This window comes from Rutidosis leptorrhynchoides, chromosome 1 (assembly GCF_046630445.1).
Source record: "Rutidosis leptorrhynchoides isolate AG116_Rl617_1_P2 chromosome 1, CSIRO_AGI_Rlap_v1, whole genome shotgun sequence".
NCBI classification, from domain to species: domain Eukaryota; kingdom Viridiplantae; phylum Streptophyta; class Magnoliopsida; order Asterales; family Asteraceae; genus Rutidosis; species Rutidosis leptorrhynchoides.
The window spans coordinates 54,150,531-54,163,353 of record NC_092333.1 but is presented as its reverse complement, the minus strand read 5'-3'; the positions used below and the strand labels follow the sequence as shown (position 1 = coordinate 54,163,353).

At 34.2% G+C, this 12,823-nt stretch overlaps 1 non-coding gene across 1 annotated transcript; it reads left to right on the top strand.

Annotated features, from left to right (window-relative positions):
- Nucleotides 1-1,941: 1,941 nt before the first annotated feature.
- LOC139887115 (small nucleolar RNA R71) lies at nucleotides 1,942-2,048 on the top strand. The gene has a single exon (XR_011772960.1). It is a non-coding gene; the product is annotated as a small nucleolar RNA R71 (small nucleolar RNA).
- Nucleotides 2,049-12,823: the final 10,775 nt, after the last annotated feature.

Below are 12,823 nucleotides of genomic sequence, written 5' to 3'. Positions count from 1 at the left end.
TTTATTTTTTACAAAAATAAAGACGTTAAATTGGGGGGACTTAATGGTGTATCCTAGGAGATACACGCATAAAAACATCAGTTTCATACAAAAAACTAGATCAAAGAGCACAAGACATAATGAAATTTGGCAGTTTTCAGAGTTTGCCGCCCAGCGTCCATCAGGCCGCCCAGCGTCAAGCGTAAGCCCTGCAGGCAGCTTCTATGCATAAGCCCTTTAACTCAACGCGTGAATGGCACGCAGCCACGTCAGCACATGCCACCGACATTCCGGATACTTCACGTAACAGAACCATTCAGTGATTGACACGTGTATCCCGTGAATTTCGGACATTCTACACCTATAAATAGACCCCCTGGGTCACCACAATTCAGATCATTCTGATCTGAACTTCAGTCAGAGAGAAGTACACTATCTCTCTCACACAGTTCTTTCTCACTCTAAAACAACATTAGCCGCTTAGCAGCAGTGCGCTAGACGGATCATTACAGATTGGTCCACAGATTGATTGAGGCTACCCCATAGATCTTATATCTGTGTTCCGGGTCTGCAGAGATTATTTCTCAAGGGCAAACAATAATCAACAGTATACGCCACACGCTGAGCAGCTAATTTTCTGTACTAGTACCTTACAGCCGCTATACGGAAAATCGTACTAACATCAGCAATTCCAACTGGGTGCCTAATAGTTTGATCAAAGAGTTGAACACTCATCTCTGTTGGACTTAACTCACCTTCTCCTAATCTCTTATATAATGAAAGAGGCATAACACTCACACTTGCACCTAAATCTGCTAGTGCATTATACATGACACAATCACTAAGTAGACAAGGAACAATAAATTCACCCGGATCACCCAACCTTGGTGGAAGTTTTGGTGGAACTGTCTTCACATGGTTTATTTTTACGGTTTTTGTTTCTTGTACTTTCTTATTCTTCTTCTTCTTTCCAGAGGTATCACAAACTTTATTACCTATTACTTGCTAATACTCAACTCCTTTTCTTGAAAATGGGATGGCTTTACATACTCGAGTGGTGGTGGTGTTGTAACTTCTTCATTGTTACTCACATCTAAAACCTTCCCATCTTCTGATGCTGGTTTTTCAGAATTTGTTGACATCATGTTAACATTCTCATTTCGAGGATTTACTTCAGTATTACTTGGTAGCTTTCCTTGTTCCCTCTCACTCATCATGCTAGCAAGAGTACCTACGTATTTTTTTAGATTCATAATGGAAGCTTGTTGAGTTCTTAATGACTGATCAAACCTCTCATTCGTTTGGGTTTGAGATGTAATAAATTGTGTTTGAGATTCCATTAGCTTTGCCATCATTTCTTCCAGATTTGGCTTTTTCTCTTCAGTTTGTTGTAGTGGTTTATACAAGACAGGTCTTTGTTGATTGAAAGTGTTGTTTTGAGTTGGTTGGTTATTCGGACCTTGTTGGTTGTACGAGTTATTGTTTGGCCCATTTGGATTGTAAAGAAAGTTTTGATTTCGATTGAAGTTTGGCCTTGGCGGTTGATAATTATTTTGATAATTATTTTCCGGCCTTTGGTTCATGTAGGAAACATTCTCTCGTTGTTCCATGGTTTGCTCAATGTGACAATCTTTCGTTAAGTGTGGTCCACCGCATTGCTCACAACTGATTCGTATTGCGTGAATATCTTTAGTCATCTTTTCCATCCGTCTCTCGAACGCATCTATTTTTGCGGAAACGGAATCAAAGTCATGGCTAGAATCGGCTCTAGCCGCTTTAGATGATCTAACGATGTCTTTTTCTTGATGCCACTCATGTGAGTGGGAGGCTGTGTTATCAATAATTTTGTAAGCTTCAGTTGCAGTTTTCTTCATAATGGAACCACCAGCTGCTATGTCGAAGGTTTTCTTTGTAGCAACATCGCATCCTTGGTAGAATATCTGCACTATTTGATAAGTGTCTAAACCGTGTTGAGGACATCCTCTCATAAATTTTCCGAATCTTGTCCACGCCTCATATAATGTTTCATTTGGCTTTTGCGCGAACGTAACAATTTCTCCTTGAAGTCTCACGGCTTTAGATGCCGAAAAGAATCTTTTAAGAAATTTCTCAACTAAGACATCCCATGTTTCAATCGCTCCTTCAGGTAACGATTCTAACCAATCTTTGACTTCTCCCTTTAAAGTCCGGGGAAACAACATGAGATAGATCTGTTCATCCTCAACTTCTCTGATTTTGAATAGAGTACAAATCCTATTAAAGGTTCGAAGATGTTCGTTTGAATCTTCTTTTGGCGTACCACTATATTGGCATTGATTAGTTACCATGTGTAGGATTTGTCCATTGATTTCATAATCTGGCGCATTAACATCTGGCTTAATAATGGCATGCCTTGACCCCTGCGTGTGGCTCTCATTCGGTCTTCCATACTTAGAGGTTCTTGATTTTCCATGATTGAATTTGTTGAATCTGAATCACTAGAGGATTCTGATTTAATGGTTTGTAGTTCAGGAGGAATGATTAGTGATTCAGGTTCTTGGAATTGTCCTTAAATATCCTTCGGGTTCTCAATTGTGAAGTCGGATTCACAAAATGGATTATCGGAAATTTGAATTGGAGTACTTGTTCGATTAGATGACGATTCTAAAGAAAAATCAACGGCGACAATATTGGATAGATGTCTTGATCGAGTTACAGGTGGTGAACATATGAAAGGTGGTGAACGTTTTGCTCGGTGCATTCACTGACTATCCTATTAGAAATTATATAAGTTATCAAATTAATAGACTTTTCTACTTTTGCCCACGTTTCGAATAGCCAAAAGATGTAGCAGGGAGCCAGGATCCTTTAAGTCGGAAAATCCACCACTCAGCTACTAACAAATCCAACTATTACTACAAAGCAGAAAATTTGGATGTCTATCAATTTAACCGCTTAAAATAATTTTTCGTCAAAATTTAAAGAAAATAAAGAAAATTCTATGTCCTAAAAACTAGAGCGTATAAATGAGAAAGAAAAAGCACGTCGAAAAACCAAAAAAAATCGAATAATAAACGTTGAAAGGAAAGCGTTGAAACTTAAAAGCCTAAAAACTAAAAATTAAAACTTGCGTCTAAAGGTATTAAAGCTTAAAATGAATTCTATATCCAAACGGCAATAACTTAATTAGGTACTACAATTTATAAATTGCGTCGCAAAATTCTAAAGCACCTATATCTTAATCTAAAGAAAAAGTACTTAAGGGATTTTACGGCAAAGCCTAAAAATCTTGAAATATAAAATAACTACGGAAAAAATTAAATTTAAAACTAAATACGAACGATAAATATACAATTTACGAATTAAACATATAAAAATATACAATTTATAAAAAGAAACAAAAAATGATAAAATTGCTTATTTTTATAAAAATATTATTTTTTTATATTATTTTATAAAAGTATTAATTTTATATATTTAATAATAAGATTAACACTTAATATTACTAAATATAAATTAAGACTAGAAATATAAACTAATTAAATAATTAAAACCCTAATTAATAATAATTAATAAATTAAAAACCCTAGGCGTATTTAATGCAGTACAAGGATCAGGTGTCAGACAACACCATGCGATCTAATGGATATAAAACTACCATTCTGTGCGTTCGCATGACCTTCAGGTTCAGACGGAGTGCGGGCTCAAAATTGCAGATTCAAATCATTTTTTATTTTTTTTTATTTTTTTTACAAGACTTATATTTTAAAAATGTAAAAATAAATATATATATATATATATATATATATATATATATATATATATATATATATATATTTATAAACAAAATTCTTAAAAATAATAAATATATATATTTTTAAACACTTTATATATATATATATATATATATATATATATATATATATATATATATATATATTAGAATAATAGATAGATAAATTTTATAAAAATGATATATTTTTACAAAATAAAAGTATATATTTATTTTACACAAATATACTTTACAAAAATATAGCGTTTTTCTGGCGTCCCCGGCAGTGGCGCCAAAATACTTGATGTGTGCAGCGGTGTATACGAAATACTTATATTTTTATTACGAAATATGATACAATTTACACAAGTTTTATTTTTTTATATAGATGGGATATACTTAAACCTTGCTACAATACTTATAGGCAGTGTACCTAATCGTAGAGTAGTGTAGTTTTTAGTAAGTCCGGTTCGTTCCACAGGGAGACGGCTTATTGCGTACACTATATTTTTAAACTATTATATTTGTGTGTGTATGTATATGTATATATATATATATATATATTAGTAATATAGTAGTATTATTATTATTAGAAAGGGGGGGTTTTACCGTTTAATGACCGGTTTATCGATTTTAAATAAAGCGTAAAGATAAATGACGATAATATAAATGACAGAATTTAAATTACGATAAAGTAAATTGCAGTAATTAAAATGGCAGTAAATAAAGGTATGATGAAATATGAAATAAAAGTATTATGCTTATTTAAACTTCCGTAATCATGATGTTTGACGTTTTGATTTTAATTAATTGTTACCCGGGTTAATTGTCCTTTGTCCTGTTTTATTTGATACCTATCTGGTTTTTGCCCATAATAGTTCATCGGTCATAATTATAAAATGCTCGTCAAATTAACCTTATTCCCGAAGTCAAATATTCCAACTAATTAAGGATTTAGACTGTAACAAGGTTTTAATACTTTGTTAATAATTACACCAGATTATCGACTGCGTGTAATTCAAGGTTTTAATACTTTGTCAACAATTACACCAATTATCCTTGTATGTAATCCACCCCTGTTTTAATTAGTCCATGATATATTAATTTATCCACTTGGCCAAAATGAATAATCAATTACCCAATCCAATTGATTAATTAAATGATTGTAAACGATGTCATGTAAACATCACTAAATAGGACATTCGTAATCAATTTAATAATTATTAGATTAACTAATTTGAAGATAGGTTCGACAGGTTCCAATGAGTTGTCATTCAATTAGACAATACCCCCTACCTATTAATAGTCAATAGTCCAATGTTCACAAGTGTCGGTCTTTTGTCCAAATCCGAATTATGGTACAAAATCCAATAACCCCATCTTAATATTTAGCCCAACATCACAATTACTTCAGCTCAAATAAGCATAATAATAACTTAGTTACGATACATTAATTTGAAAAAGAAGAACATAGCTTACATTGGCGATTAATCGCGTAGCGTTACACGGACAGAGTTCCGTCTTACAAAACCTTAAAACATTTCTTAAATTAACCTAATTATTATTAAACTTAATTTAAACTTTATATTATAAATATAAATATATATAATTCTTTACAGAGGAAGAAAGAAAATTGAGGTGTGTTGAGCTCGTCCGAATTCGTGGCTATTTATAGCACTTGGCCAACTTCTGATGCCCATGCGATCGCATGGGCTTTGTGCCTTTATGCCATGCGATCGCATGGCTACCTGATCCAGCTCACAATGCTTTGTTTTCTAGTTTGCCGACACTTTATTTAAATATATATATAATATATATAATTTTATATATATTATATTATATTCTTGTGCATAGTTGACTTGTAATTTTAGCTCCGTTGACTTGCGCGTTGATGCTCGGTTTATGTCCCAGTTCCGGATTTTCGAACGTCCTTTCGTATGATTTAATATCTTGTACTTTGCGTTTCGCGACTTGTACTCTTGTCATTTTTGGACGTTTCTCATCAATAAATTGAGCCACTTGAATTATTTCTTGTACGTTTGAGATTTTTCGTCATTTGCGTCTTCAAATCGTTGTCTTCTTCTTTTGTCTTCGCACTTATTTATTTAAACGATTATTACATAAAAATAGAACAATAGCAACTAAAAGCTTTACATATTGAAAGGATATTGTGCCTAAATATATGTTCATTTGGAGCACTATCAAATATCCCCACACTTGAACGTTGCTTGTCCTCAAGTAATACAGAACTTGAAATAGAATCACACTTCACTCGAATCACTTTTTTATTCTCACACTTTATACAACAGTGATTTTGATACGGTGGTATAAACAATGATAGTATCGATGTGGTTTACAGTCCCACATGACTATGAAAATTTAGATCCTTTAGGAAATTAGATCTTTATGAAAACATTTGATCTTTTGAAAATTCATTCTGGCTTTTACCCTAGATAAGTTTTCGGAATAACCCTTCACCGGTGTTTGCAAAATGTTTTTGTGGGTTTTGTGGGTTTTAGATTTTAAAATTTTAGCTCAAAACTTGCAGTTTTGTGTCACCCACCTGCTAACCTTGTATTGGGAAAGCAACACGTCCAGTTTACTTGCTCCGTATATTACCTTTCGGTAAAAGACCGTCTGATTGTAAAGGAAAGTGATGAACAAGCAACTGTTAAGGCAATGTCTAATGACATGCAGATGATCATGGTCAAAAACGTGTCGGATGCAATTACTATCCTTTGTAGGAGCAATAGTAAAGATCACCCTATAATTTTTCGGTCTGGCACAAGGTCCTGTCTTCGACCATGCTATGCAACCACCATTCTTACGGTTGACACCCGATTTGGTTCAGGTGACCTAATGAATTCTGATGAAATCTTAGGATTTTACATTCAATGGTAATGAACGCATTGAAAATAGGTTTTCAGAAAACAAATCGGTTTTATTGATGAAGAAAAAGTAGGGAAGAAAAAGGTGGTTAGAAATGATCAGTTTTACTAGTGGAGCTGATTACAAGACAGAAGGCAATGGAACTAAAACTCTGTTACCAATTTGCCCGTACAGGCCAAAAACCCGAACCCAAACTTGAATAATGAGCAACACAGTAACTTTGTTTATAAGTAGATTAACATACTAAACAAATATTGAAGATACATGTTACTCGCAAACGCTAGAACACAATATATAACCCACAAAAGTTGTAATGTGGTTCAGCGGTTGGTGGTCTGCCTCCTTTAGGGGAGGTCAGGAGTTCGACCCCCGTTGGCTACATATTAAAAACACAATTTCATCCCTGCCATGAAGTATCCACCCATGACACTTTTCTCATTTCGTTTTGGTTTTTTTTTGGGGGGGGGGGGGCGGGGGGGGGGGGGGGGGGTAAAGGAGAGAGGAGTTTTACTTGGCCGTGCCCTTAGATCGGTTTCAAGATTTCCTCCAGGGCAGTGATGGGGGCGAGATTATTATCGCTGCATCGACATAGTCGAAACGGGAGATAATCGCAACGAGTGGTTTAGTCCCCCTCGGGTGATCCCAATCGTTGTTCTATATATATATATATATATATATATATATATATATATATATATATATATACATATATACATATATATATATATATAACCCACAATATAACTAATGTTAGTTACAATAATAAAGACAAATAATATTCCAAATAATATATATATATACATACATATATATATATATACATATATATATACATATATATATATATATACATATATATATACATATATATATATATATATATACATATATATATATACATATATATATATATATATATATATATATATATAACCCACAATATAACTAATGTTAGTTACAATAATAAAGACAAATAATATTCCAACAATAATACAACAACAAATATTGCAACAACAACAATTATTTTTTGGACGCTAGATACTCGTGAGAAAACAAAAAAAAAACGCTCTCTCCTCTGTTAATGAACAATGGCTCTTTTTCCATTCCCACCACCACCACACCGACTCACCACCACCACACCGCCTCACGCCACCACTCAACCTCCCTCTCCGGTTTGACATTTACCCTCGGATCCAGTTCATCGTCCCCTAACCTTTGCCAATTTCATCAACCCCGAGTTATTTCCTTCTTTATCGAATGTCAGTCCTCCTCCCAAATTTTCTAGGGTTTGTCTTCCACCAACGACGGTAGACGGAATGAATGGTTTCACCGGCGAAGAGGACGTATCACACACTATTTTTATAGGGAGATTGGGGATTTCCTGTACGAGAGACATGATTGAGTCCACATTATGAAAAATTGGGGAAATCGACGATGTCGAGTTTTGGGCGTTCCGTCATTACGCATTTGTTACATTTGTTGAAGAAGAAGCTGCCAGGTCTGTCGTGTCTACTCTTAATGGGTCTTGTGTGTTTGGTAAACCCATATATGTGGGATGGACTCATAGGAAAGTTCAGGTATCATCCGGCAATCACGAGGTGCTTTCGGGTTCAAAACTTCATTGTTGTGTCTCTATAAATGCTGCCATTACAGGCCAAATGGAGCGTTTGGTACTGATTGTTGACTACACTCCTTTTAAAGATGAAAAGGTAAAGAATTTTTTGATTAAACATAAGGTTGTTGTTAGTCATATAAGCCATTTCGGTTTATTTGCTTGTGTTTGTGTTTGCGGTAATTCAGTTGGGGTAAATAAGATTATTGAGTGTGAAAAAGATGAATTCGCTTTAGCCTTTCCGTTTGTTGATGTGGCTTCGAATTTTTGTCGTTTTGCTTGGATCGAGGTCAAAGGTGTCCCGACCACTTGTTTTTCGGCCGCTAATGCCAAGGTTATTGGGGGTGTTCTAGGTGAAGTTATAGCTGTGGTTAAATCCTCAGTCATGTTGGGGAACATCTGTTCTTTATTCATGTTTATTAAGTCGTCTAATGTGAAATACATTCACGAATTGATTAGTGTTAATATTAAAGATGCGGAATGTTCTTAGCTTTCAAGTTTGGGCATCTGAGATTAACGATTTGGCCGTGTTAAACCAAGCTCTTTTTGATGAGTTTGATAGCGATATTGTAACATCCCGCATTTTTCCGTTAAATTATTTTAACGCCCGTCTTTTTCTTAGATAACTAGCGTTCTTAACATTTTCGTTGTTGGATTATAACATCTCCCGTTTACTCTCGCGTATTTAAAATAATTCGTTTGGTTAATTCCCGCACCCGGCTCCAAACTTGAGGGACTAATCTTGTCACATGGAAAAACTTGGTTAACTAGTCACCCACCACCACCACTCATTCATTCATCACCTCCTCATCTCATTACTTCCATCTTTTTCTCTCAAACCCCAACATCAAAGATTTATCATCTATTTCGGATATAAGAAGCTCACAACAAATCCGACTACATATTTGTAATCCTTGCATCATCCTCTTCAATTTGGTACCAATTTCATAGCTTGGGGTAAGCTTTTCAAAATTTCTAATTTTCATAAATTAGACCTTTAGACTTGAAATGATGTTAGTTAGTGTCTATGGCTCATTGTGATGTCGTGTATGTAATTTGTATGCTCGATCTTGTTATTTGGTGTAACTAGCATGAACACTTGAAATGGGTTAGTTTAATCTTTGATTTTGATTGATTAAATGTTGTTAGATGTTAAACCTTTTGTGTTAAATGTGTTACTAGCGTCATTAGCTTCGTTTTGGTATGTTGGATGACATGATAACCTTACATTAACATGATTATTGATTTTGTGATTCTTGGTTAAGGTTTGATAGATTTTTAAAACGAACTTTTGATGCATTAAATGCTTCACAATGTTGTTGGAAAGTGTTTAGTTGTATTGTATGCGTAATTACCTACGAAACGGCATATTAGATATGTGTAGTAAGTTCCCGAATCATGAAATGCGTTTTACGAACTTGAAACTTGAATGATGAACTTTTAACGATCATTCGACGAGGATTTGGTCATTTAAAACGATGTGATTGTTTGATGATATGAGTTTAGTTGTATTCCTTGTCAAAATACCTTTCCAACGATATAAGATACGTGTTTTAAGTTTATACGGTTCGTTAATTGTGTTTGAATGAAATTGGGTTTGAGACTTAGACATTTGAAACGACCCAGGCACCAGCTCACGTTGAGTGTCGCGGCGCGGCCCTCCCCAGTCGCGGCGCGGCATTAGGCGTGTTTGGGGACTGATCAACTTTACAATTATACGAAAAATTCTAACTATGCTACGCACCTCTGATTAACATGAAACTTGGCCAACATGCTCATATATGATTATATAACTTAGAAAAATTGTCAGATACCCGACTCGACCCAGTTGACTTTGACTTTGACCAAGTTTGACTTTTAGTCAAACTTGACCAAACACTTATGCAATCGTTTTAACGTGCTTTTATACTTATATCTTGCATGAAACTTGACAACGTGATTCACATGCTATATACAATCGAGTCGTAACGAGCCATAGGACTAATTAAACACATTTTGACCGACCTTGTGTCGTAACCGGTAATTGATACGACTTATTTGTTTAGGTCAAGGCTAAGAAACTTTCATTGCACAACGTTTAATTAGAAGTACTTTGGCATGCAACTACGGTGAGATCATAGTCCCACCTTTTCAACAACTTTTACTCTTTAAACTATGGGATGAGAAACATATACGTATCATACTTTTATACTTTGAACACAAGTACGAAAACAAACATTCCACAGCGAGTCAGAACAAAAAGCCTCAATTCAATTATCATTAGTTACACTTTCAGGGTGTAAACGTGAACTTATGTTATGTGATCATGTGACGATCGCTCCAAATCCATATGGACGAACACGTCATTCATCGATTTCATTGCGAGGTATTTGACCTCTATATGATACGTTTTGTAAACATTGCATTCTTTTGAAAAGGCACACCATAAATGAATATTTAAATCAAAGGTTTTTGACATCTGATGATTTCTACATATAGACAATCACCGTAAATAATAGTTTACAATAGTACTTCCATTGACAACGCAGTCAAAATAAGATACATGGTGATGATTTGGTGAATGCAACGTTTCCTTGATAAATATGCCATGTAAGACTCCATGCACATAGCTTTTCTAACATATAAGCAAACAGCGGAAGACTTCTAGGGAACCTGAGAATAAACATGCTAACAAGTGTCAACACAAAGGTTGGTGAGTTCATAGTTTTAGTGTTTCGCATAATCTGTATATAAAGGTGGATCACAAGATTTCAGTTGTTTCATCCAGAAACGTTTATCAAAATATTCTACGAAATTGAGCACCCTGGTAACTAAACTTAACGTATATATAATAAGTACCCCTGTTTTAACATACATACAACCAACATGTACAATACACACAAACCATCGTGTACTAACCTCAAATAACATACGTCTGTTTTATAGTTCAGGCTAGGGTTTCTATACCTGGAAAAGATGGGGATGTCAAGCCCTATGGATCCATATATAACTACTCGCGCCCACCAGTTCTTATAATCGGCAGTTACTAGTTACCAAAGCTAAGGGATTTTCGGTTCAAACTCAGTGTAGAATTTAGTACGTACGTGCATCCATTGTGTTTAAAATAAAGTGCATGTATTCTCAGCCCAAAAATATAGATTGCAAAAGCAATTAAAAAGGAAGCAAATGAAACTCTCCTTAGCAGCATATAAAGTCGTTCACCAAAATGTGATAGAAACTCGGATTACCAAATAATCGTAGATCTCAACCTAGAGAACATATGTTGGTCAATAAATGTCTATCAAGCTAGGTCAGGTCATAGTGTATCACAATCTTAATGCTCGAGATCGACATACAAAAGTTATCCAAAGTCGTTTCAAAAAGTCAATTTTGACATTAGTTCAATAAAACGAGACATACCTTATATAAGGAGTCATTTACTCGGTTGGTAATATTCAAAAATCCATTTTATCAATCTCGTCATTTTATCAATCTCGTAAACAAGTTGTTTAAATCTTAATTGCAGATTCAAAAGCAATTTCAATTAACGTCAATCATAATTCAGTTGATCATATCTCTTAATCCATTCATCGAAACTATTCGATATCTAAATGAAAAATCATTGATTTTTCGCCAGCTTTCCAAAAACAGGCATATCATATACCTTTTACCAGTAACATATGTATTTAATTCGTGATTCATCATAAACTATTTAACGACAAAATTTAGCATACAAGCATGTATAAATATATATACTCGAGCACTAGACATGGATACACAATTAATATATAAAAGATCAAATATGAGTGCTTACGTATCAATATTGAGATTCAATATTGTAGAAAAGTACGTAAATGTAACGGAGATGATAAACACTAGATTTGATTCACAAATATACCCCCGAACATTACCCATAATCTCCTTGGCAATAACCCATAATTTCCTTAGCTTTAACCCGTTTGAAAATCCATTTTAATAGTGACACGCTCATAACCTCGTCGTAGTAGTTTATGTATAATACTAATTAATAATACTAATAATAATAAGATTAATAATAATATTAATTTTAATAATAATAATAATAATAATAATAATATATAAATATATACATAGAGAAAGATATCGAGAGATATAGATTGATGAAACTGGACCAGATCGAACGAGCTTTTATAGGTGGCCTGAATTTCCCTGCCATGCGATCGCATGGCTATTGTGAGGGGACTCCATGCGATCGCATGGACCCCTTTTCCAGCTCACAAATGATTTTGTAATTTAGTTTGTCGACGTAATTAAATATTAATATATATATAATATATTTTTTAATTTATATAATTAATTATATATTATATTAAATTTACGTGCATAGTTGACTTGTAACTTTTGCTCCAATAAGTCGTACGTCGTCACTCGACTTATGTCTCGGTTTCGGTTTTTCGAACGTCCCTTCGTACGCTGAGAAAACTTGTAATTTACATTTTGGGACACGTACCTTTGTCAAAATATAGCCTTAAATTATCCCTAAATTATATCACTAGAATTGTAACTTATACACTTGAGTGTTTTGGTCATTTACTTCGATAAATCATCATCTCGATATTTGTTATATATATATA